The 24,858-nt window shown below is 45.2% G+C and overlaps 1 long non-coding RNA gene across 1 annotated transcript in view; it reads right to left on the bottom strand.

Moving 5' to 3' along the window:
• Positions 1-24,858, bottom strand: part of LOC310881705 — a 63,773-nt gene that overhangs the window by 13,658 nt on the left and 25,257 nt on the right. The window contains exons 2-3 of the long non-coding RNA XR_014572512.1: positions 2,468-2,698; positions 345-565 (exon numbers count right to left, since the gene is read on the bottom strand). This is a non-coding gene — a long non-coding RNA (uncharacterized lncRNA). The remainder of the gene's footprint in view (positions 1-344; positions 566-2,467; positions 2,699-24,858) is intronic.

Raw genomic sequence — 24,858 nt, 5'->3', positions numbered from 1 at the left:
AGGGTCCCTGTTTTGTGTTCTCAGAGCCACACCAAACGGTGCTGCTGCTCCCTGTTGCAAGAGGCCGTCCCTCTTGCCTCCTCCCAGCAGCTGCCTCCGGTTAACCTGGTCCCTGACGAGAAGCATGGCTGCAAATCCGCGAGTGCTGCCCTGCACGCGCCTTTGCTGGTCAGCCTTCTAACGATCCCGTTTTTCCTGTGCTGCACCCAGGCTCCAGGAGCTCTCCCTGACACCGAGGGCCATAGGTGAGCAGCTCTGCATGACGCTTTGTGAGCTTCACAGGGAAAATGAACAGAATATGGAAGACAGCACATAACTGCTGGGAGAACAGAAGAGAACGTTACCTCTTTCATACGTACGGGCCCAGCCCTTCCCTTCAGCTTTCAGAGCATTCCCACGGGAGAGAGGTGAAACAAGGACGGAGGCCGGTGCGGCGAGACATCACGGCACGCGGCGGCTCCGCGGGATGTGGGCTGTGCAGGTCCTGGCTCCCGTCCTTCCCTCTCAGCGTCCATCCCAGTTCTCCTTCTGCCGAAATGGCACCACTTTGTAACCACTCTGTGAGCTGAACATAAGAAATGTTATAGATAAACTATGTACTAATTATCATTGCTGTTTTCTTTCAGATCACCTGGAAAGCAACCCTGGAGATTAAGTAAATAAAAGCATCAGTGCTGGCAAAGCCAAAGGGACACACTCATCAGAAAACCATCAAATACAGATGGGCTACCTGGGACTGGAAAATTTATGTACTTCTGATGCTGCGATCCAATAATTCCATTCTTTCTGGCTCTTCCTATTGATTTTTCCACCAAAGGGGTAATTCCCACATCCCACTCAGCTCCCAACATCTTCTAGAGATGACGTTTGAACTTTCTTACCCCACCGTCCATTTTGTGTTCTGCTCCAGCACTGTTGTTGTACCAGAGCTGTTCTTATCTGCTCAAGTTGCGTTAATCATAGCAGCCCTTTTCCTTCCTATTTCATCCTGCTCTGTCTTTTTAAAATTTGCTTAAGTTCATACAATTCCATATACAGCTGCCTCCTTACTGCTAGTCTGCAGGCAGCCAGATACAGTCTGCTCTGTTATATTGTGGATGCTTTGGGAATACCTATTCCTCCCTTACAGGTGTTTTTTTTTTTTTTTTTATTAGGCCATGGATATATTTTTACAGATATAACATCCCAGTACTTGTATTGGGATGTCACAGTATCATCTTTCTTCCCCAAATACTTGGATGACACTCAATTTTTTCACCCAACAAAATGTTCTGCTCCGTGCTCTTTAGTCAGCAAGGTTTTGATTTTTTTTTAAAGTCTTCACTGAGAAATTTTTTGAAGGATGTAACTAAGGTCTTTATAATAATTTTCACTCGAGCCAGTTCATGATGCTTCTAATAAAAGAAAAAATAGTTCTATTTGTACAGGAAAAACTCCTCTTTCTGCAGTTTGCTGGGAGAATAAATTGTGATTAAAATAAACTTTCAGCTGTTATCCCTTCTTTCATCCAGAATTGATGACAAATTCATTTTTTTAAGGTTTCCTTAATTACTGTAGGATGTGGAAGGGCTAAATGCTGACTTATACCTTCTGACTTAGGTGCTTTTCACGGCAGCAAAGGTTCGATATTTCCCGTGCTCGGTGTGGTCACCCCACAAGCGGCTGGCTGGCGGCAGATGGCGGCAGGCGTGGGAGGCCCGCAGGGCACCGCGCCAGCCTCGCCTCTGGCCGGGAAGCCAGGCTGCAGCCTCACGGGAACCGTGCCCGAAAGCAAAGGGACCCTTCTCCAGGAACCTCGTTAGCAAAAGAAGAGGAAGGATCTTGATTCAAGTGTTTGTGTGTTTAATACTTATTTTTTTTCCCCTCATTTGTGTTGCGTAATGGCCATTGGATGCATCTGGAAAGAAGCACTTTGGTCCTGCATTGTTCTGGTTCTGTTCCTGCATGGTTATGAGACCCTGCAGGAATACATCCCCCAGCAACTACAGTACTGCTGATATACTGAGATAACAGGACATCTTCAAAGAGCTCTGTGAGCGAGTGGTGGAGAAAGCACTGATTTCTAGCAAGCTGTAAATGTATAAGCATGACTGGTGCAATTATTTTTTCCAGGTGATAAACTAGTGGTTTTCCTGTCTATAAGAAAGCAAAATTTCTCGATGTATCAGGATATGACATACTGAAAATCTGTTGTGTATTAATTTGCAGTTAACATTCATTCTCTCTTCCTATCTATCAGCTAAGCAGCGTAGCATTAGCTTATTAGCTTGATTCTCTGCATTTCTTTAATCATATTTGTAAGAGAGCTTTCCCAATGCTAAACTCCTGATAAAATAAACAGGCAATAGTGGTCATCAGGTCCATATCAAACAAAAGAGATTAACTGAAGTGACCAATTAAAACTGACTACAGCTAAAAGTTTTTTTTTTCCCTTCTATACATCCGTTTTCTACAAGATGGATCTTACCTCCTTCACTTTACATGCTATTCCTGCTGGAGATGCCTTGACAGCAGATGGGAATGAGTCCAAAGCCCCCAAACAGCAACCTTGCCCTTATCCCTTCTGTCCATAGGATATTTCTGGACTGCTTCTCAGTCATGTCTGGCTGAACTTGTTCCCACGCTCCTGGAGAAAGTCCAGGACGGCCGAGAGCTCCTGAGGACAGCACTGATGGGCCGCTGCCACCTGAAGCACCCCCTGTGCCAGAAAGACAACAGTCACTCAAAAATCACATCCTGTGTTCCACAGCAGTTATGCTTGATCCAAATAACGTAAATTAACCAAATGAACAAGTTTTGTAACAATTTGAAGTATACAAACAAACCCAACTTGCAAAGGAATGCAACTTTTGCATAAATAAGCAAGGATTTCTAGTAATATTTTGGTGAGATAAACATAATTTTGGCTGACTTCAGTGTGGTTTTTCCAGATGCATTATACTTCGGGACTTATCTATGAGGAAATGTTTGGGGTTGAATTACTGACCATTTCATTATTTCTTGTACTTCCCAGCAGTCGGTTATGGCTCTGGACACTGACAACAGCCAAGAGCCATCATCTGCAATTACCTAGCTGGTTAGACCTTGTGACAAAGAATGTGTAGTGGAAACAAAAACATTACATATGTAAATAACAGAGTCACTAACCCTCTTTAATTTATCTGCTCTAGGAAAATGCAGTACAGGCTGCAAAGCAAGATAATGCTCCCTGCGCCAGAGCAGATAGTGCTGGATGGCAACTTGTCCTTACTGAGAGAAACAAGGATGAACAAAAACCTAACATGTGAGTTATTTGAAAAACGTGAGTAAAATTGTCTTGATCTGAAAGAAAATGGTGCTTTTCCAGCTTTCCCCAGTGGCATTTGGGATGCTTGCAATTCTTTTCTTCTTCTGAGAAACCTTGTGCTTTGCCAGCTGCAACTCCATCATCTCTGCACCGCCGCTGCTGTGGCACCTGCTTCCTGCACGTTAGATTCTTGGCAGAAAAGACAAAATGCTGCCTACTGTCACTGGTTAGCACTTCCTTCCATTGTCCTATTGTAAGTGATCTAAAATTTTAAATTCTGCAACTGGAACACAGAAACTACGCAATAAATGCTGGTTTTTTTCACACAAGCAGATGAAATGAAACTTGCAAGATCACTCTGTTCTGCAGGACTCGCGCAACTGCACAGCTTGAAACACCGCCCTGCTCTGCCTCCATCCCGACCCTCTTCCCTGTAAGTCCCCCGAGACCCCTCCCAGGTAAGTCAGCCATGCTTCGGGTTCTCCAGATTTACCCCAGTCACCTTCCCAGGGGCTGGCAGGAGACAAAAAAGCAGTCAGTAGGTCAGAGACAGGCTTGAACCCCCACCAGCACTCTAGGAAGGATTGGCAAGCACGGGAAGTATTTCAGCACGTGTCAGGGAGGCGCAGCCCCGCTGGGTGCTGACAACTCTGCTCTTCCTACAGCACCCTCAGAAGGTGCACGCACCCCCCCTGGGGCACAGAGCGCACCTCCGTGAGACATCCCTGCCCTCCGCTCATGCCCTGGGGTGGCAGCAGTGACCGAGGGCAGGAGCCGCGCTTCCCAGCCCGTTGAGGTGCTCTTCCAAGCGTCCTGTGCCACCTGTGGGCTTCCCTTGCCCCCCTTCGCTGCTGACCGCCTCCTGCGGCACCGAGCACAACGGGGGGGTAGCAGCGTGCTCCCAGAGGGAGGGGGGCACCCCGAGCAGCGCTGATTGCAATTCAGGAACATTTCACACAGCGCACCAGGTTCTGCCATTTAGTGCTGAAATGCACAGTTCGGCCTTCAGAAAGCAGGACTGAAGGTACAGCACCATTTCTCGTCCTTTCGCTCCCCTGTAGCCACTTACCACAATTTACTCACAATGGCACTTATTTAGTGCCATAAAAATACTTAAAATACTGTTTGTGTAAACTGGTGTCCTCAATCTCCAATTCAACTTCTAATCAACCAAATTACTGAAACAGGCAGCTCAGACTCACGCAGAAATGAATTTTCCATCCAATTTTAGCTATAAAATTGAGAGGCTATTTTCAGCCTTAATTAAAATCTATACAATAAAAATACCCTTTTCCCACTGCAGGCAGCATCACTGTAAATAAAATAAGTGGATGCCCCTGCCTTTCCAGCACCACGCTGCACAGATCGATTCACATAAGCCAACTTAAGAGTAATTTAATTCACTCATCAGAATGGGAGCAACCACCTCCCTGAAGCCCTCCGACTGCAGCAGGGGGGGGTGCAGCCGCTGCCCTGCCCGGGCAGAGCCCCCGGTGCCCCCCCCCGGAGCAGCCCCGGGCCCCCAGCGGTGGGCACACAACCCCAGAGCGTGAGCAATGGGGCTGCAGCTTCCCTGCAAGGGAACAGACCCAAATCCCTGCTTTTGGGGGGGCGCAGGAAAACAAAGCCAGAGAGAGAGGCAGAATCAATAGCTAAATACAAAACAGGTCAGATCATTAGTTTTAATATTTTATTCATCGACAAAAGATATTGACTTTCAGGGAGCTTCACTGATGTTCTATAATATGCATTTAAAGAGCAGATGATGCCTTATGGAAATCTTTGGAGTGCATTAAAAAAAAAGGATGAAACCACCCATGACAGAAAATCTATTTTTGTCATCATTTTTTTATCTGGAGGAGCATTCCCATCAAAATATGATGCATCAATAGGCCGATCTCCTCTCTGAGCTTGCAGTTGGTATACCTACTGATCAATTTTATAGAATAATTGCAAATAACAGATTTTTGTAGATTTATTGATCATTAAATAATTTAATCAAAAACTACATTAGTGCTACACAATTCACCTCAGGATAAAAATGATGATTTTACATTGTACAATATAGATTTTTGATAAAATCAGGAAAATGCCATTACATATAAGAAATTTCATTCTGCATTAAACTATGTAGTAGTGATCCTGAAACACCTACACAAGGAGGACTAGCTACTTAAATAACATTATCCTGGTGCTTTAGTGACTGTAGAACCCAAATCCTACTTTTCTGTAGAAGCTGTATGAGAATTGTAGCTAAATTGCACAGGCAGACATTTACCTCTACTTGTATGCAACCGTTACAGTTCATCACATGAAATCAGAATGTAATGTAGTATTTCTTCCAATATATCTTACAGTTTGTTTTCATTTGTAACACCGAAAGTTGAGTTCCACTGTGTATCAAAACACCTTCAGGAATGCTGATTTGGAAGAAAAATTTGTTTTGAATCAGGTCACTAGGGAACTAATATTCAAAACGCTAAATTAATATAGTGATTGTCATTAGTATAATAGCCTTACTTACTTTGGAGAGGAAAGGTTAAACGTTAAGAAAAAATGAATTAACATAGCGTTACCACTGGAAATTAACCATAGGATAGGTATGCTTTTATATTTGTGTACATACAATTGTCTAAACTATTATGATTTGTCCAAATTTTTTCTGTGAATGGTCAGAATGAATAAAATAATTAAGTTCAATTTATGTTCAATCTCATTGTTCAAATCTCAGATAATTAACCATGTTATGTATAGCGTTCTAGTTATTGGTTAAACATTAGCATTTAACTGGCAGACTCGCATCTATTGCATATACACACACTGACATATGGAAGCGTGCAGTAAACGGACTGTGAATCAATTTAATATGGAATCACAGTGAAATTTCTGCATCTAAAGCAGAAAGCAATTATGAAACAGACAGGTGGTTTAAGAAACAAGTCTGCATTTAGAATTAATGCCCTAACTGTCCACAATGAGGAAGTGCCTAATAAAGTACAACCTTAGCAACACTGCCTGCTGTATCAGGTCTTTGGCCGTCAGCTAATCCATTTCCAAAACAAGTCTATCATATATTTTCATTGAGCATTTATTATTTTTATACCCACTGAAACTACTGAGATGTAGCTTCTCCTTCAGCTCAAAGTGCGTAGAGTACAGTAAATCACAGAAAAGAAAACCTTCCTTCAGAGGAGCACGGTCCCTCGGGTTTGTACAGGGCACCGTGCGGCCCCGTTCGCGCGCAGCAGGCTGCTGCGTGAGCACCCACAGCGGTGCGGCAATTCGGAGATAAGCGGGGCACACCTGGCAGCTGGGCAGAGCACAGTGCAATCTCCTTACGTACAGTGCAAATGTGAGGATATGTGCCAAGGCCCACATGGATATAGGCACCGAAAGGGATTTCTAAACCGAGCGGCGCTGCAGAAGGTGGACCCGCACCCCTCGACCTGGTGCTGACCTTTGCAGAGCACTCCTCTTTGTGGAAAACTCACCTGACCTCCCCAACACCCAGGATATTAAATCAGAGGTCAGCGAGGGGCTTTTTGCAAAAAATCATGATTTATGACTTTTCGCAATGGACCAATGACAACTGCACATGGTGGATTTTACATTCATAAACCTTCCATTAAAGGGGCTGATGGCAGGCACTCTAATGGGGGCAGAAGGGGAAACAGAAGTTAAAATACAGCACGAGTGAGAATGATGAAAAGCACAGTTACATATAGTATGTCAAATACCTTTCCGATCATCCTTGTCTCAGGGGGTGTTTTTCCCATTACACATAGCATGCGCATTACAGCAGCGCCCTGAAACCGGGAGCCCTGCGGCAGGCGGAGCTGGGCCCTTCCCAGGGCTCTCTTCCTGTGACATGCACTTGTTCTTTCCTGTGAGAGCACTGCTGGCGTCTGATTTACAAGGGAAACCGGCACTGTGCATAATCCAAAATCACAGGAGTAGATACCAAGCCAAAGTTGCAATTTCACAATTTTTCAAGACGTCTGCCAGACATCTCCTGGTGACGAGCAGATTATCCAGCCACGGGTCAAGCACTGTGGCTCCTCACAAACCACCTCGGTGCAGCAGCCACATGCATGAAACGAAGCCACAAGGCAGCTGTGGGACAGCGCTGGCTCCTCTTTAAAGCCTCCAACCAGGGCAGGAGCCCCCTGCCCGCTCCCTGTGGCCGTGCCACCCGGCTGCCAGACCCCTCACGCACCCCAGCCGTTCTGCCCAGGGGCCGGCGCCTGCCTGCTGCCGGGTTTCTGTCCCTGACAGGGACACGGAGCTTGCAGAAGCGCCGAGCAGGGCAGCGGTGCACTTTCCAAGAAGGCAGGCACGCGCTAAGCACTCAAAGCTGGGCTACCTAAACCTGCTGCCTGAACACAGAGTTAAGAAACAAAACCAAAATAACACCCTGAGCTGCTCACACACAGCTTGAAGTATTATATCGCCGTCCTATTGATAAAGTTCACTGCTACAAAAATCTTAAAGATTACTTCTACAGGAAATACTCAGTGCAAACAAAACCTTGGGAATTTATAATTCCAGCAGTGCACAGGACCGAGAGTTTATCACCTGGCAATTACTTGCTGAGCCCTAACTCAGGGCCTTTGGACTCGGAGCAGTTATTTTGTGTCTTGATGCAACTAAAATGCACAAAGCATCAGCTGTAAGCTTGCTTGAAGGCTATAACAACGGCTTGAGTGTCTTTCCTTTAAACGAGGGAAGATAAAGATCAGTTGCAGATCACACCGTTTTCCTGATGTTGACAGATGCAGAGGGAGATGCACCGGGTCGGACGGTCTGCCTGCTGTCAGACCCCAACCTTTTAAAGCAGGGTGGCTCTGCACCGAGGCAAGACCAAAACCACTTCCCCGAAGCCCCGTCAGTCTCTTGCAGAGCTCCCGTGCATGGCAGAAAGGCAAACCGCCAGCCCTTCGCCCCACAGCAAACCCTCAGCCCTCCAGCCCGTCGCCCCAGTTCCTGCAGGACAGAACGTTTAAGCAACATCACCACTTCTGAAGGAAAGCAAGGCTGCTCCTGGAGTTAGGGCCTTCACTCAATCTGCCTTTTCTTCCCCCACCCCCCCCCACCCCCAAATGCTAGCGCTGACATCGGGGACTTTTCCTGTCTTTTAAGGAAGCTGTGGGTCTATTCCTTGGTAGTGATGTCTGAAGAAATTTGATATGAAAGGAAATCTCTAAGTTCTGACATTAACAAATAGGAAAATCAATTTCATTAATGCAGAAGTCTTTCCCCCCCCTCAATTTATCTAGGGGATAAATAAATACATCAGAAGGGTGGTGTCTGGGACTGCATTTATCTCCTGGTCCCTCTGGCACCCCCAGCAGAGCTCTGCACGGGTGCTAAGGGTGCACTGCGGTGAGATGCTGCCGTAACGCCCAGCCCAGCAGCCCCTTCCCTGGGGTGGGCCGGGTGATCCTCACCGCGATGTTCGTGTCCTGCACCGGCTGTGGCTGTTACTGCTGCCCGTCTGAGGAATTAGGGTGACAACACGATGCCACCATCAGCACGACACCCCTGCTGCACACCCACCTGGGGTGGAGGATGAGGACAGCCCCTGCAAGGACAGCATCGAGCACACCTACCGCACGGTCACAGGAGGAGCCGGGCTTTCCCCTTCCCTTCCCCAGGTCAGAGGTTTTTGCTACACTTTTTCCCCTCTTCAGAAAAAATGGAGTGACAATACTCCACAGCACTAATTAAATCATGTTTCCTCCATTTCTTTTCCAAAACATACATTTTGCAAATAGGGCTTGACTTTTACTTAGATCTAATATATTTCAGGGGAAACTGTATAATTGTCTTCTACCCTGAAGTTACTCAATGATGGAAAATAAATGTTAAACAAAAAAGAACAATTTGTCTACTCTTGCGTTCCCTCTGCATGTGAACTGTTTGGCTAAACAGTGGGATAAGAAGGATGTGAGTACTGCTCTCTCCTTGTTCTGCTGATGTAATGACAATGGGAGGATTATTTCTTAATTTCCAGTGTGGTAAGTGGGTAATTATTGTCCAATTAGACTTGCTATTAACCTCTCTGTATCTCATTTTGCTGTCCATGAAACAAAAATAACAGCACTTACCACTCTCACTGGGATATTGTGGAGATTTATTAGTTAATGTACGTACAGCACAAGGAAAATGAAAAGCAATGCACATTGGCTAAGCAGAATTATTAATAACGAGTCACTGTTAGCATTGTTAGCACCGTTATAGCTCCAGAAACTTGGTGTGGGATTTGAAGCCTGGCAATAGGGCACATCCAGAAGCAGTATGTACTAATGCACAAACATCCTCAGATACCAGTAGGGAAAAAAGAAACACGACATATGGGTTAAGATAACATCATCTACAATTTCATACAAACGTTTTCTGACCTCGTGGCAGCCAGCAGTGATGGACAGGGAAGGCCCCAGCACTCTCCAGAAGATGCACAGCGATGCCAGCCCCCCAGCACCAGCTGGGTCCCGGTTCTGCCTCAGCCCCTGGGTTCCACGGACCAAGAACCGTTCCGGCGTTAGTATTAATTGCTGACTGCTCGTGCATCACAGGTGACATTTCATGGGAAGGCATGGAAGAGGTGCCCGCAGGCGTGTGGTCCCCACCAAGGTGACCGCTCCGCTCCCCACCACGCACAGACGGGAGCCCCGTGGCACTGCTGCCCGCAGGGACCCCCGGCCCTGGTGTCAGGGCCAGCGAGCCCACGAGTGCCCTCGGTGCCCAGAAAGCAGCACGAGACCAGGTGTGCAGCTACTCTGCGCTGTAGCTAATGGAAACTCAAAAATAAATTCATCACAGCATTTGGCAAGAGATTGCAGCCCATACTGCGGTCTCTGAAGGGGAGGAGCTCACAGCCCCAAAAGGCAGCTGCCTTCTTGTAGGCTCCTGGCCTGGGCACCCCATCCCGCCCTCAGCACAGGAAGCTGCGGCATGGGCCTAGGTCAGAGATGCTCTGCAGCATGCTCTTTGCAGCATTTGAAAACCAGTTTTCTGCTATGGCAGTGGGAACACCTGTGCCCAGTGCTGCTGGTCAGGCAGGGACTGATCTACCGGTCTGCTGGGCATAGTCATGGTCTCCATCGCTTGTCGAGATTTCTGTGCTGCAGCACGAGCTTCAGCTGCTGTCTGAGAAACTATGACACTACATCAGTCAGGGATAATTTAATTAAAGACTATACTAGCTGATGCATGCGAACACAACAGTAATGAGCGTATTTTATCCACTAAGGAGCAAAGACATTTTCAGAAATGTTCTTTCTTCAGTTCACTTTTCATTTAAACATTTGGATAGTTTCCAGTGGTTCACTGCTGCTCCTTCTCCCATCTGTCCCACTAAGAAATACAAAACATTGCTCTGCTCAGGCATATATGCGTGCACATACACGCCCATACGCAAACCCAAGTGGTGTTAAGCCTCCAGCCACGCCACCAGTGCACCACCAGGCCGGGCTGTGGCGGGGCGAGCGGGGGCCGGCAGCTGGCCGTGCCGCCCAGCCCCAGCACCAAGGCAGGCAGCTTTACCCGTAACGCTCCGGGCTGTGCGCCAGAACTGTGGCCGCTAATTAACAGTTCAGTGTCTTATTCCTTCCCACATGCTGTGAGAAGACAAAATTCCAACTAGCCATGCCAACCCCAATGCTGTATTTTCTCTACGAGCAAAAATAGAAAAGATAAATATTACCCGGGGCTACGACCAGCTCTGCCTAGACCGAAGAGAAGAATTGATCTGACTCTCGGTCCGTAGCCTGCTGTCTAAAGAAAAGCGGTGACTAAATAACTCCCCTTTTGCAATTATCCTACCAACAAATCACTTCCAACACAAAGACGTATCGATGCAGAACTGAAGCGTGATCACTCCTCCAGCACAGGAGATTAATCTGGTGACGCATATAGGTGTAGCAATAATGTGCTAATGAGTTATTGATTTTTTTAATTAAACTTTACTAGTATCATATTTTCAATCTAAATGAATGCATCATTAACGTAATTAATAGCACAGCGATAACGAGAACAGCCTGAAACTGCAATTAATCTGTCCTCCGTAGCCACCTACGGGTAGAGCAGGAGGTCTCCAGACCCCGCCACCGCCGCCAGACACCCGGGCTCCGCTGCAGCCACCCGTAAGCGGGCAGCAGACCTTTCAGCGGAACCACAGACCCGTCACTCTCGGGTTGTTGGGGCTTTTTCTGTTCTGTGCTGTTCCCGAATCCTGGCCCCTGCTGCACGAGCCCCAGCTGGCAGCCCTGGCTGCAGGACCGCGCTCCCAGCCCCAGCCCCGAGCAAGCAGTGCTCCCCCCGGGCAGGGCACCGACACGCGGGCAGCTGCCTCCCTCCTGCTGGCCACTCACGTTTGGAAGGCAGCCTTGCTGAGCCAGCACGTAGTTACCCCTTCTCCCTCCAACACCGCCTTTTTTCTTTTTTCCTTTTTTTTTTTTTTAAAGGGGAGAGGGGGGCATGATGAAGACAAAAAGAAAGGATTTAAATGACTTTTGTAAATGACTTTTGCAAACACACAAAACTATGTTTTACAGAATGGCTACCTTTGAGAGGAAATCCCAGCTCACGTCCCCTATTGCTATCATTCTTGTCGCTACTTTTTCTTCCTCTCTACAGCAATCTCGAACAAGTGGCCCAGAGCTTTTGTCATCCCTGCCCAGAGAGGGAAATCTGTTTGCATGCATGAAGAGCCCTCACCCCAAGGGGGACCTCCGTTTCCTGCAATGCTCACAGGCTGAGTGCACACAGCGAGTGTCCCGCTGGTGATCAGATTTTGCACCCCCAGCAGTGGTAACGGTGGGTGCTCATAAAAGACTGTCATTATCTTCCTGTCTTTCTGCTATGATGACATGAAGCAGGACTAAAGAGCCACCAAAACGCTGATAATTCACTAAGACCTAGTGCTGCTTTTCTCTGTTCACAGTCCCACAGAAAATATTCCAGTTACCAACCTGAAGCAGTTTTTTTTTTTTTTTTTTACTCATCACACCTTGAGGATCTTGCTGTGTCCCCTGGGGTTAGAAATTCTTCTTCTTGCCTCTGCACATCTGCCCAGCACCTACCTAAGCCCTCGGGTTGGGAACAGGGCTACAGAACTGGTTGCTGATGCTCATCAGCTTCTAGCTCTTCCACAGAATTAACATTTGTGGAAGCTAAAACCTCACTGGCTAGTTTTAGCTTGGCTTGAAGCCATTTTTGTAATCATATCAATCTGTGGCAAACTCAATGGCAGATTCACCTACAGTTATGATTGTGGCTTTTTTTTTTTAAGATTTGTTCTGACCTTTTTACCCTAAAAGAGTAGTGCAATAAAACATTCTAAAATGCTTCTGCTATAAACCAAAGAAACAAATATCTCAGCTGAATGAGAGCTGGACAGCAGGGCTATTTCATAGCCTACCCCATCTTCTTGATGAAGACATTGGACTTCCCGTGCTGCGTGGCAGTATTTGACACACTGCAGAACCTTATAATTGCACTAATCTGACCCTGATGAAGCTGGCAGGCCCCAGGAGAGAGGGGTACAAATGAGCAGGGAACCTGAGGGGCAGGATGCGTAGAGGATCTTTTGTGCTCCACAGAGGTTCATTTAAAACTCACCTTAAGAGCTCCTTTACCAGTGGTAACTTTAACTAGTATCTTCATTTCCTTCTTGGGGAAGAACAAAACTGTTGTCCTATTTTGAAGCAAGTGCTTCCTTTAAGGTTAATTAAGCTGACAAATAACACTTCCAAAGACTGAGCAGTTTAACTGATCACAACACAGTGATGCTGGGACCCCAGAGAGGGCCAATTACTGCTGTGCACAGCTGGAAAAATTCCTTGTGCCCCCTCTGTATCAGGACATTGAGTGAGAGAAAAATAACACCTCATTAATCTTCCTAATGAACCTCTTCTAAACAAGATAATTCAAAATTTTATGGTACACATGAGCTTGTTGTGGAGATTTGCCAAGCTACCTACCAACCTATGAATCAAAGTGCACAAAACCAGAAATCATCTGACAGCAATACACTCAGCAAACCCACTTGTGGTCTTCCCTTCCTTCACTTTTCAGTAACGTTAGCTTAAAACTGGGGGAATGGCCAGACAAACCTTTGGAGAGCTAGTTTTAGTTTGCGTGATTATGCGATAGAGGATGCCAAGTAGCACGAAGTGGGGAAGACGAGCATTGTGAGTCAGGAGCTGGGGTCTCTGCCAGCACCGCACACCTCTAGGAAAACCCTTTCCTTCCTGCTCACCTTGCAGACACTCTAGGAGTGAACATGAGTGCCATTGCAAGGCAGGTACATGGTAAATGTTTAAAATTGTAGCTCCCCTTGATGCAGACTAAGTAATGTTCTGCAGTCTGGGGACAGCCTTATTCCTATTCCACAGGCAAAAGCACTGAGCAATCACAGATGGTGTCACTGCAGTTCAAATGGCTCTCGTGGATTTCTCGTGGTCCGCTGTGCCCTTAAATCATATACATTTAGATTTGCATATTAAGCTTCCTGACAATCTAGGTGGTCTCATGGGAGCAGATAAGGATAAAGCAACATCAAGTTATGCTTCTTTTTTGGTTTTCCGTAATGGAAATACAGCTATTATCAGAACAACACAACATTAAGTAAATGATAGTATTGCAAATATCCACCAATTTCCATAATGCTTCAATGGTGCATTTCCATAATTTCATACACTCCTCTTTTTCCTTTTTATTTAATGCTGTTTCTTTCAGATGAGCTTGGAGCTCATGATCATTTCTGCATGCTGGAGACATCAGCAAACGGAGCGGAGGTGAAAAAGCCCACCTCCGAGCTCCATGCCAGGCAGCAGCTTTATCTTGAAATCCAAAATTGAGGCCGTTCTGCTGAACTCATCCACCAGCTGCTCGCCTGTGTGTGCCAAAGCACTGCCCCTCTCTGTAATTTAGTGTAGTCTGTGAATTACTTCATTCTGTGAATTTCCAATTTATTTCCAATTTGTGCACATGCTTGGCAGCACTACCAGCACCCAGGGACCACTCCGCATGGCGGCCAGGAGCCCCCCATTGAGGCCCCCAGAGCTGCTGCTGCTCTCCCAGCTCCAGGCTGGTGCCTGAGCAGTGCCGGCCGTGCCAGGGGTTGAAAGCATGGGGCTCATCCCACAGGGCTCAGGCTGCATCCTCAGAACATGGTTTGGGCCGAGGTGACGGCACTGCAAGCAGCTGCCAGCAGGAGTGGCACTGGCTGTGGGCCCTCAGCAGCTAACGCGGTGACCCTGTGCATTAAGCACTTCACTGGTCGGGCAGCGCACTTCTGATGGGGCCTGGGCTGGCCCTGCAGAAAGGACACGCAGGGCATGGTTCACCAGAAATCAAGGAGCCACTCCAGGTGAGTAAGTCACTGATATTATCCGAGATGCTCAGGCTTTATATGGGGCATCTTATGGAAAGTCTTCAACAGCAGCCCAGATCTTTGGTCCATGCAGGAGTCTCATAACCGCAGACCACCTTCTGCAATCTCATTTAAAGGTTCAAGACATGAAATTAAGTTACCACTTATTTTGCCTAAAAGCTAGCATTTGAGGCACTAGCTCACAAAAGCACTTAGTCACGTGTTGAAATTTAAGCCTGCTTGTTTAGTCTTCCACTTCTTTAAAACTGCTTCCCCAAATGAGGACTCCCTGAATTTCAGGATGAGCAGCCCTGGATCTGCTGCATCTTCCACTGAACAGAGGCTCAGGGAACAACGCCCTAACTTACAACAGGTGACAAATTCCAATCAATTTCTTATCAGCTAATGTAGAAGCAAATCATTTCTACTTTACTTCCCTGATCAAACATACTCAAAATTCATCGTGTTGCTTATTTTATTTTTTTTTCTAATCACTCACAAGGCAAGATTTGTCTTCCCTAATTGAAAATCAGTGCAAGCAATTCCATGGTGTGCTTTTCCTCTGTGTGTAAATCTCAGAGTCAGTAACTAGAAATTGTGGTAAATGCAGCCTCAGCATTCGCCTTCTGTGAGTGTTTTGCAAGTGAAGTTTCTTCAAACATTACAGAGTAAACCCAATCTATAAGGGGAAAGTTAATTAATCTGATGGATCGAGCTGACATTCCAGACTTCCTTATCCCATAAATATTCATCCTCATTTATTGTACAGAGTTGTATGAAGGGGGAATGTACTTTACAGACCCCTCCGTGACACTGGTGAGGGTAACTTGCCAACATGTTGCCTGTTGGGTAAGTATTGCCTGAAGAGTACAACTATGCACTATGAAAAAGCCTGAAAATCTCAGTCAGATGATGCTTCAGAGCAGGTAACCTTGGGCAGGATGAAGGTCAGTACCCATCTTCCATTTGTTATTGTTTGTATTCCCAAAAAGCCCATGACATGCTAACCAGGCACATGAGGCTAGAACTGGTATCAGAAATATTTTGAACAAGGACTCCTTTGTAGTAAGATTTCATTTCAGATACAAACATCTAACATTCCATGATGGCTTTTTAGCTGTAAGTGCCAACACACCGCTAACCTCTTCAGGGTCTGCAGAGGTACGTTTCAGACCAAGACAATAGGCTATCAACTAATCTGCAGCAATGCCAAGCACTGGATGATTCTGTATGTTTGCAAGTTCACACTTCCCAGCAGAAGCTCAGGCCATGCTAGTACGAGTCACTTAAGGAAACAAGGAAGAAATACTAACATTAAATAAAATAAATACTAACATTTGTCCACATATGCATTACTTTCATCTATTATATAGATGAAAATTATATATATTATATATAATATATATAATTATATAATATATAATATATAATAATATATAATCTATAATATATATATTATGGATTATATAAGATGGAATATACTATTCCAGCCTATATCAAGCCATTACTTCCGTACAGATAAACTGCAAGCCATTAACCTATATTTTGATTTTGACCTAGAAGCACACGAACTACATGGATTAGACATCACTTAAACATTCAAGCCTTTGTTCAAGCTTTTATTCTTTTCTATGATACTTCACAGAGAGCACTGCAGAGAGCAATGCTGGGGAGAAACTTGCTTTTGGTCTGCATCCATTTTCCAGTCCCAAAGTGGCACTACCAGTCCAGGCTGTCACTTTTACTGATGAATTCAGTTTGTTTCACTATTTCCTTCCCCCTCCTAGCCCTTCTCTAACATAATCTTGTTATCTTTGGGCTTTGCATGGTTTTTTAATTATCATTATTTATATAGCATGATGCATGCAGACAAATTTAATCATGTTGTTTATATGAGATAACCTGACAGACTAACGGAAAAATTAAGCATTTTGTTCCCACTGTTGGCACAAATGCCATTTCTTTTTTCACTCATTAACAGTGTTTATAAAATCTGATGGTGCTGGAGATAGAAGTATATTTTCTCCAAAGAACAAGTAAACCATAAAAAAATAAATTCCTCCCACCCTAATCCCCCTATGAAAGTTTCAATCCCATCATGGAATAATTAGGCAAAGGAGACAGTGTGTCAAGTCTGGAATAATGAAACACCATGAGGAGCTACTGGAAATCTCAGGTAAAGGTCTTGAAAAAAGGAGGAAATTACTGAAAATGTGACGTACAGAACTTCAGACAAAATGTGGAACCCAATCCTTCTGTAAAAAGGAAACAATACTAAGAAGAGGTGATAGCTAGAATAAACATTCAGTAGAGCATGAGACAGAAGATCACACAAGAGCAATCTAGATGCTAGGTTAGGAAAAAAACTAAAGTGTTTAAACAAAGTATAAAGCCAATAATGGGCAAAGAAAATGAAAGAAGAGCAAAACCTGAAGATATTCTTGCTGTCCTACAAAGTTGCAAGAGGTCTTGTGCTGCTTCAACAGATGAGTCTGAAGTCTGCCGACAGGAGCCGTGGACTGTATTTGCTCAGAAGGGCCCAGCCCTGGTGAAGAGGCACACCAGGATGCAGCACTACACGGGTGCTTAATGTGAGCATGCCCCTGCGCAGGCAGACTGCAGCCCACATGCCTCGTGCACAGATGCTTCCTCTCCTGCCCCTTTTCTGGCCAACCCTCACACCATTTACCAGTTAATTCTGCTAATACACAGACTCCAAGCAAATTGGAGCCAAAAATGAAGCAGCACTAGAAAGACCCTTCCCCCATTATTTCAAAGTATTTGTTGAAGACGTCTTACAGTTTTTGATTCTAAAGGTTTATTCAGTGACCAGAAACGGAAGGCAGACTGTTACCACATGTAGGTCAGTGCTGGCTTCAGCATCGCCCTGGCACCTCCAGCAGCAGGCAGCCAGGGATCCCACCTTCCCACAGCACTCCCCCGTGAGCTTCTGTCACAGAAAAAAATGGCTCTGACTTTTAATATTTATATGCTGTACCTCATGAGCTGGAAGACATGGCTTTGATAAATGCTTACATTTCAATATATTTACAAACTTTCATTGGGAATCTTTTGAATTGAGTTTTTAATCAATTCTCTGGTGAAACATCAAGAGAAGGCTTTGCCTAACTTGTAAAACTGAGTACAGAAAAGGAACTTTTCCAAAATTGCCCATGCAGAAAATCTCATTAGTGCACAGATTTCCAAAGCTACAAGGTATCTGGCTAGCTTCATCCCTTTGCTATCTGTACAGCAATGGAATAATTAAGCAGTTCTACTGGTTTGCTAGAAAGAGAAATGTGACTACTCCAACAAAAATAAAGATGACTACAATATGGCAGTAACTGGAGAACAATTAACTATCAGCAGCACAAGTTCTTCACGTGCTTCTGTAATCTTGTGTCATTTAATTTGCCTATCATTTAAACAAAGGTAACAAAGACCTTAGAATTAGACATCAGTTCCAGAAACACCATCACATCGAGACACTTGGACACAGCCGAGGTCAAGAAAAGCTTGGCCACATACAGACTGTTACTGCTCTGAGCAGCTGACTGCAATACCTGTCTCCTATGGATAGAGAAATCCCAGTAAATTTATGGAATAGATGACAACACGTGGAGTAAAAGAGCCTGAAACGCTTTTCTGGATAGGAATTAAAGACGTAGCTGTTTATCGGAGATAACTTCACCTACGTTTGTACCAGGGAAACCTGTGCAGCTGGGACAGCGATGATCACAGGCTACCTGCAGATGAGGTCGGAGCACTGCTGTCCAACACACTTTGAAACAACCCGCACCACGCCATGGCACACGCTTGCCGACATCCCTGCAGCCACCACAGCAAGCCCCTCACAGCAAAACTGGGTCCCACACAGGCGGCCTGAGCACAGCGTGCCCGTCATCCACCAGTCATGCACCAGTCAAATCTCCGCCACGGCCACCACCCGCTGTCCGCCCCGGGGCTCATGGAGCCAGCACGGACACAGGCCTCTGCTCGCCCACGGCAAGCCAAGGAACGGCCACTCCACTGCCAGATTCTCGCTCATTCCTGTGAGTCCTCCTTCAAAATGCCTTTGAAGAATAACAACTCTTAACACTGGACACTAAAAATAAGAGTCAGTACCATGCGGTTTTGTAAAACAGCTGCTTTCTGCAGAACCCCTTCAGCAAACTCTGTGACAGCTGCTTGCCCGTCCGTCTGTCCTGCAGGGAAACGGCCCTACCACTTCTCAGTAGGCTGACACCCTCCTCCTTCCTCAGGTGTTAGCCTTGCTTCTCTCTCATATTGCCTAGGAATATAAGTAACTATTCTAAACCTTTACTTACCTTGAAGTTCGTTTCAGTTTCATCCCTGAGGAACGGTTTTTGTGCCTGAACACTTGCCTGGGTTTGCAGTCCCGATGAGTTGATCTACAAGCCTGTCTCAAGTCTTTTTTCCACCATGGTTAAAACTAACCTCATTTCTGCAGTCTCTCCCCCTGGTTCCATGAATTCCACAATAACCCTGCAAATGTCTAAAGCATGTTTACATACAGAACCCAGAAGGCAGATTTTCTACATATTCTGCTTCTGGTCTGCCTTGGTGATGGACTGGCACACAGGTGGAGTGTCATTTGAAGTATTAAGAAAATACACTGCAAACAGTTAATGAAAGCCCATCCAGCATGACCATATTATAACACACATAGAATTAGGTTGCTGATTATGTATTTAGGATAAGCATAATTTTGCAGAACTCATATGTAGTCCCCAAAAAATTTAGTTTTCAAGAGGGCTGGCAATAAATTGCAGTGGCAGCATTGGTTGCTAACTCAAAAGCTAGCTGGCAGCCAGTATTGGAGTTAGGTTTTCCTCCCATAAGGAGTTTCCAGCTCTTTCAGAAAAGCACACAATGCAAGTGAAAAGTCTGATTTTGAACAAATAGCAAACTTTCCTTGGTGACAAGCAGACCCAGCCTTATTTTAAAAGAAAAAGCAGAAAACCTTTTAAATAAAAATGACCACCTCTATGATGAGGCAAATCATAATGGCATGAGGGGATATAATCCAGTTTGAAAGTGTGCAGAGAAGGCAAGCCCTGGTCTGAAGGAGACAGCAGTGGGAAAAAAAACGTATAAGGTGGGTTAGCTTCTCATCACAAGGTTATTTTAGCTGGGTGATGTTAGAAGGAGCAGCAGGTGATAGAGAATAGTTTTTTTTTGTTGGATTATCACACTCAGATACCTAAGTCACATAATGAAAGTTTCCCTGAGAAGCTCTAATTAGGCACCCATTGTTTACCATATGTTTCAATTTTGCAAGGACAAACATATGCATAGATTGCTCGCTGGGCACAGATTGCCTTTGCTGTTCCAATGCACCCTCTGGAGACTGCCCGGAGTACTTGGCAGGTCTCCGGCACCACGTCTCTTCACACAGGAGCTCAACAACCTCGCGAGGTAGCGATTGAAAAGAAATGTTACTGCACGAATCTGTTACAGATTTTCATTAGGTGCATACCCATTGTGTCAATGTCTGTGCCAGCATTCAAATACTAATGCAGGCTTTAAAAACAGTATAGTATCACTTCAAGGATAATGAAGTTTCATAAGGAGAAAGAATTTTTGCTTTAAAGGTCTAAAAACATTGAAACAGTTTTCAGGCCAGCTGTGATTCATCTGCTTTGTAAAAGTCCAGGTTGTGATTTTCAAATTGCTGTCTTCTGACAGCCACAATTGTGTTGATTGGATTTTGTTACATTTCTGCAATTTTTGTATTAGATTCTATTTAAAAGAAGACATAAGTAGGGTTTTGCCTACCTGAAACCACATGGAATGGAAGACTTCTGCATAATGGCTTTTAATCCAAGCCTACGTAAATTTTAGACTGGATGATCTCTGACATAATGAGATCTGTCAAGCACAAGTCATCTCACCGTAGCTGAAATATGAATAGACATTCACATTACCTAGCATACAGCAGATAGATATTGCTATTAGAGAAGAGAGGGAAGAGGTGACAAAAATGTCCCGTTCATGGTGAGCAGTGGTCACATTTCATTGTAATGTGAACAGGAGTCATTTGGCACTTTAATCAACACAGCATCTCCCATGCTGAGAACAAATAACTGTGGGAAAAGGGGCTGTGAGATGACTTGTACTTTTCTCTGCATCTCCTATTGAGAATTGTTTTATGATGCTGAAAGCAGAGGTGCATGTGGAGGGGTGAAGAGAGAATAACCCCCAAACAGTATCTGTCCTCTCTACTTCTGGTTACTGCTTTAGCACCTAACAGCTACTGTAAGTGACAAACGGCATTCATTTCACTTCCCTGCCTTGAAAAGCTGTCCTCTATTCCGCCTTCATTGATAACCTGAGCATATGATTTAGTCAGTGTTTTCTAGCTTTCTACATCCTGTCTCTCTCCCTCCAAACTACCCACAACACCTGCTCTATGTCATCTTCTCCAGAGACTATATCCTGCAGAAATATATAAAAACAAGAATTCCCCTTTGAAAAACCCAACAACTCCAGCATAACACTTTGAATAAACTAAATCATAACGTTGATTCCTTTTTTGTTGGTTTATTTGTTCTTCATAAGTATGGGTTAGTTTTTCTCCTTTTCTCATTCTCATGTTTTCATTCCAGTGAAAGTAGAAGAGAAAAAGGGAAAAGACTGTCTATGCTTCAGATTTACACTTTGAAGACATGCACATTTACAATGCTCTGAACATTCAGCTGAAGGCAAGTTTATTGGTTTGGAATAAGCACCAGCTCTAGCACTCAAACAGGTGAAACCGACTGATCTCAGCTCTGAAAACTGTCTTGCTCTACGATAAGTGAAACTGTGTAGTTAATGCACAAACCTGGTCTTCCAGAATGCACAGCGAGACTCCATAAGCATTATTTTGTGAGCTACTGTGCCAGACCCAGTACAGCTACAGATGCACAGCTCTGTTTTCCCCTGATTAACTTACCTGTCATCTGTGTTCCTGTTTCTCAACTTTTTTTAAGAAGGATTTTTACAAAACCATTGAATCGTTGCAGAACATATTGGCCCCACGGAACTTGTTCCAATTTCAGTTTAAGCTGCACAGATTCAGAAAGAGGTGCATAGCCATATTTTCTTCCTCCCTGTTTTCTGAAGATCACCCCCAACGCACCAATTCCTCCATCAAATGCCATCTCCATGAAAATGCCTTTGTCCCACACAAGGGGTTAGCAGTCAAACCTGACACTACACCAGCCTCTGCTCCTTGTGTTTCCCTCAGGTGGGCCGCTCATCTCTTTGGGATTTGGATTAGGTTCAGACATGAACACTGCAAGATATCACCAGTAAGTCTCTGTCAGGTGCTAGGCTTTGCTCCCCAGCCACTGCTGTTTGCTAGAGCAGCAACTCTGCTGCAGCGTTTCACCTCGTAGTTACTGTGCCTATATACAGTTTCATGAGGTGTGAGGGGGAAATGCTGAAAGGACTGTACAAACTGGAAGTGTATTCAGAGACCTGACTTCTGTATCTAGGGGCTAACACTGGCTTTTCTCCCTACTTCTGTGCGGGATAATTCATAAAACATGCAGGAATCATAAGGTGCACAAATATTTAGCTCTCTACAGAAATGGTTTGACAAAGAAGATTAAATTTCTTGTTATGCTATTCCCCAGTTAACAGTCCACTTAATATTTGACTAAGCATTATAAAGGATCAAAGAGGACCAGAAAATACCCCCTAATTCACTTCCGAAAGAAAGAGAGCACGTTCAGATGGACTTGCTTACATCAAAGCTCCTGCCCCCCAACTTCATCAGAGAGATTTAATCTCTTGCATCCTCGCTTATCTGTGCTGACAGCACACACGAGAAGCTGGCACTACAGGAAGCAGCCAGTGGCGCACACGGTGCCCATCATTAACATGTGACTTTAAAATCCTATTACTGAGCATGGTGCTCCAGCTGGTGAAAGCAGTCCTTTTTCTCTCAGGGTTTCCATTTTTAAAACCAGTAAATAAACAGCAGGAGCCCTCAGCTGAGGACAGTCTTAACATCTGTAGTTAGCACCACCTCTCACACAGAGCGAAATAACTCGGCAGCTCCAACCTCCCCAGTACACCTCAAGCCCCATACAGGAGCTCTGAGCAGGGCAGGCAGCTCCGCCGACCCGGCGCTGGCTGTCCGAAGCATTGGCACTCAGCCCTGAGCACCGATGAAGGCAACAGACTCCAGGTTCATAGTATTCACAGCTCTCTGAAGTGATCTTTTTACCTAGCTCCAACCAATGCTGCCACTGCAGTTTATTGCCAGCCCTCTTGAAAGCAACCCTGCTTTTTCTCCTTTTCCTTCAGCATGTATAGACTTAGGCCATAAACAACCAATAAACCATATCTCGTTATCTCCCTTAAGCAAAATTTTAATACCTGATTCATTTTTCTACCGATTCATAGAATCATAGAATATCCAAATTGGAAAGGATCCACAAGGAACAGAGTCCAACTCCTGGATCCCCAAAAGACCACCCAAAAACCAGACCGTGTGTCTGAGAGCATTGTCCAAACTCTTCTTGAGCACTGGGGCAGGCTCAGTGCCGTGACCGCTGCCCCGGGGAGCCTGTTCCAGTGCCTGACCACCGTGTTGGTGAAAAGCCTTTTCCCGTTATCCAGCCTGAATTTCCCGTCACAGCTTCAAGCCATCCTATCGCTGGTCACGAGACAGAGGGGATCAGTGCCTGCCTCCCCACTCCCCCTTGTGAGGAATTTGTAGACCACGATGAGGCCTCCCCTCAGCCTCCTCTTCTCCGGGCTGAACAATCCAAGTGACTTCAGCCACTCCTCATACATCTCCTCTAGTCCCTTCACCATTTTAGTTGTCCTCCTTCGGGCACTGTCTAACAGCTTCATGTCTTTCTCACACTGTGGTGCCCAAACCTGCACGCAGTGCTCGAGGTGAGGCCGCACCAGCACAGCGCAGAGCAGGACAATCCCCACCCTTGACCCGCTACCAACGCTGTGCTTGATGCGCCCCAGGGCAAGGTTGTCCCTCCTGGCTGCCAGGGCACACTGCTGGCTCATATTCATCTTGCTGTCAACCACAACCCCCAGATCCCTTTCTACAGGGCTGCTCTCCAGCGTCTCGTCCCCAGTCTGTACGTGCAGCCAGGGTTGCCCATTCCCAGGCGCAGGACCCGGCACTTGCTCTTGTTAAACTTCATATTGCTGGTGATTGCCCAGCTCTCTAGTTTGTCCAGATATCTCTGCAAGGCCTTACCACTCTTTACCGAGTCAACAACTCCACACAATTTGGTATCAATGAAACCTTCAAGTCCTTCGTCGCTTATGAAAACACTGAAGAGGGGACTGGTCTGAGAACGGAGCCCTGGGGAACCCCAGGCTCCATTTGGATTCAGTTCAAAACCATTAATTTCCCACTAAATGGAAATTAAAAAAATCATGCTGGAAGCAATTTTTTGATATTTCCTTTATGAAGGATGCCCCACAGAGCCAGCACATGAAGTTAAGTGCATCCTCCCACCTTTCTCAGCTGTCGCTGCACAGCAGCCAGCAGCCGCTGTGGTTCTCAGCCAGAGCTCAGAGCCTCCCCCCAGGGCAAAACGCCAAGTTTCACAGATTGGACAGATTTCTGTGACACCTTTCAGTTTCTGTTAACTGGCACCTTCCAATGAAATCAATTTTGTTACAAAGTTCTCGACCTGCTCTTTTCACAAGTGGACATAATCTGTTGGAAGAATAAAGTCTATCACAAAATCAATGTTACATTTTTCTGCACTTAATTTATCTCTTTCATTGATTACACTGCTAAAAACTGATGAAACAGCTGCAAGAAAATTCCTAAACATTAAGGAAGTTGTAAAACCACGTAGTAAAAATAATGTTCCATACCTCAGATGGTGGGCATCAAATTAGCTGCACTGTTTCATGCCAGCCCTAAATTTAATTCAAATATGAAGTTCTATATGCCTTTATGCAGTAAAAAAAATGTTTTCAGTTGTAGCTTATTATATGCAGATACTTCATAAAAAATAATTAAGTTCAGCTAAAAAAAACCTCATTCATAATCAAGCAGCATCCAAACTTCTGCAGATTAAAACAAAGCTGAGTAAATCCTAGCTTACATTTGTATTAGATTACAATATGTGCACATTGAAAAATCTAAACTTTCTATGACTTCATAGAGAAGCATAGAGGGAATCCAATTTAAAACTAC

The sequence above is a fragment of the Anser anser genome, assembly GCF_964211835.1.
Source record: "Anser anser genome assembly, chromosome: 14".
In the NCBI taxonomy this organism is placed as follows: domain Eukaryota; kingdom Metazoa; phylum Chordata; class Aves; order Anseriformes; family Anatidae; genus Anser; species Anser anser.
This window is presented reverse-complemented; position numbering and strand designations above follow the sequence as displayed.